The sequence below is a fragment of the Montipora capricornis genome, chromosome 6 (assembly GCF_036669925.1).
Source record: "Montipora capricornis isolate CH-2021 chromosome 6, ASM3666992v2, whole genome shotgun sequence".
Classification (NCBI taxonomy): Eukaryota; Metazoa; Cnidaria; class Anthozoa; order Scleractinia; family Acroporidae; genus Montipora; species Montipora capricornis.
The window spans coordinates 6869864-6872363 of record NC_090888.1 but is presented as its reverse complement, the minus strand read 5'-3'; the positions used below and the strand labels follow the sequence as shown (position 1 = coordinate 6872363).

The 2500-nt window shown below is 39.4% G+C and overlaps 2 protein-coding genes and 1 pseudogene across 2 annotated transcripts in view; 2 read left to right on the top strand and 1 right to left on the bottom strand.

The window, feature by feature from the left end:
* LOC138051400 (tetratricopeptide repeat protein 28-like) overlaps positions 1–2500 on the top strand; it is a 301832-nt gene that overhangs the window by 185768 nt on the left and 113564 nt on the right. The window lies entirely within an intron of this gene.
* Positions 1–2500, top strand: part of LOC138051422 (uncharacterized) — a 253692-nt gene that overhangs the window by 194897 nt on the left and 56295 nt on the right. The window lies entirely within an intron of this gene.
* Positions 605–2500, bottom strand: part of LOC138050859 (solute carrier family 22 member 15-like) — a 12852-nt pseudogene continuing 10956 nt past the window's right edge.

The following is a 2500-nucleotide window of genomic DNA, read 5'->3' as shown; positions in this document are numbered from 1 at the left end:
GGCGAGCCAATGAAAGTGCTGGAAATCTGATATTTAATAATATCCGATAAAATCAAACAAACAAGCTAAGATCTTGGCTCCAATTATCTAATTGTGAAATAATCTGCAACATGATTGCACAAACTAGATCTACCCAATGTTACAGGGATAGAGTTCATAACAAGTCCGGTACGCATACAGTGGTTCGAATTCACCATTTTCCCCAATAGCTTTTAAATAGAAAAACAGCTAGAAAAACTTCTGCCGCCATATTGGCGCAAAAGCAAGGTAGGGGCACAAAAAGATATTTATGCAAAGTGCATAACAGAGGTTCTTTTAAAAAAAATTTACAACGTTTTTAGGGAGTAAACTGGAGGCAAAAACGGAAAACAAAACGTTACGTTTTGAGGACTGCCTTGGGGTGCGTGTTCCTTTGCGATGATCCGAAGAAGGATCAGTGATCTAAGATCACTTGGATCATGGTGCTTCAAAGGAACCGAAAAATCCTTTCCCAGAGTGGATTTATCGGTACCTCTGATGCACCGTGATCCAAGTGATCTTGGATCAGTGATCCTATTTCGGATCATCCCAAAGGAACGCACCCCAAGATCAACACGAACGAAAGAAAAGAAGGACGTCGTCATTCAGTTTATATTGCTCAACTAAACAGTTGAAGTGTAATCTGCGAATTCTTGCTTTTGCTCCGACAAAATCCCCTTTCCATCTCCTCCGCTTTCCTTTCCGACGAAGTCTGGAAGCGGCTTTCCTCGTGTCTCGGGTAACAACATTGCGATTACCCCAGCGGAGAATGATGTGGCGCCGAAGACGATCGGTGGAACCCAAACGATTCTGGTAGCATCTTGTTAAAACAATAAAGAGTGAAGCAATACAAACAATCAACTGGCACAAAGTCTTTAAGGGGGTGTTCCTCTTAACTACAAGCCTGTTGCTAAGAACGAAATTCTGCCACCAAATGTTAGCGGTGTTCTCAAGGACACAAGTACCGCCCGCCGACCGACCACCAAAATGGCTGCCGGTCGAGCAACGCATTTGTTTTAAGCTTTTGTTATTAGTTTTTTAAGTCTCTGAATAATTTAGCACCTCTTTACATTAATGACTAATAATATTGTTACAGTCCAAGTCGTAATCTTAGATCCACAAACCAATGACTCCTTGACATCCCCAGGTCTAATCAAAGGACTTATGGTGACAGAGCATTTTCTGTGGCAGCTCCGAGGTTATGGAATGCTCTGCCCATCAGCGTTATGCTAGGTAGTACACTCTCTATTTTTAAGAAGAACGTTTTACAAAGTTTTATAATCGTTTTACGAATTCGACATTCTGTGATAGGATCCCGGCACTATTTCCTCAGCTTCGTTCCTTGCTTCTATTAAAGCAAAATTCATTTCCACGGTCCATTTAGTTCTTGTGCGGTGTTCTACAGCACTCGTTTGTCCATCTTCTAAACTTGAAGTATTTATTTGGTTTCGAGCGTGTTGCGCTAGTTGTTGACGTGGCATGTTGATCTTGTAGATGTTATTCAAGATCAATACTAGCTTGCCAGTAGGCGCATTATTTAGGCGTCAACATTGATCTTTTAGTTGCAGGAATAGAACTTGCGTCCTCACTCTTTCATGTTCACGTACCGCTTTATTATTATTATTATTATTATTATTATTATTATTATTATTATTATTATTAATAGTAATATCACTAAAGATAGAACGCACTTTACGAATCCATGTTTATTACTTGTTATTAAGTTAAGACAGTAACGTCAACTTTTGTGGAAGCGATCTTCCTTTTATCTAGGTGAGATGGAGGTATATTAATAATAAAATCGCCCCTTCTCTTACCACTATATACGGAGCAGCCATTCCTCCAACTCGAGCACACAGTGACGAAAAACCCACTCCGATGGTTCTGCAAAGAATCAAGTATCGAGGACAGAGAAAATAATGCACAAAAGAAAAAAAAAAGATGTGAAAATCCAAGATATTCACGGTTAATTTTAACTTGTTGAAACATTTACAGATTCTTACCTGATCACTGTTGGATAAAGTTCAGCGGTGTGGATGTATATCTGGTAATAGACAGCAGAGATTGTAAACTTGCCGATCAAAGCCAGAGCCATCACAAGGGCAATGTGTTCTTCTTGTTTTCCTTGGTCAAAAGAAAATTGTCTTTCTTAGCGGCCAAAATTAAACAAAAGCGGCTACTTATTTAGTCCACCGTGTGAAGAGTTCTTTTTCAATGGTCCATTTCCGAGTTCTGTTTGCTTTAAAAACGAGACTTGGCGAGAATTTCAAATCATAAACGAAAATGAGGTCAATTCTATGAAGATATTTCACTCAGTTTCATTTCAATGATTTCGCTGAAACTGAACTCGTTTCGAAACGAAGGGAGCCAGCAACTTGGAAATGAACCCGGCATTGACTGTATATTTTAGATTTATATTGCTACTCTTTAATGATTGGCTTAAGCATCTCTCGCCACAGTTTTAGCCAACCAGAGCTGGATC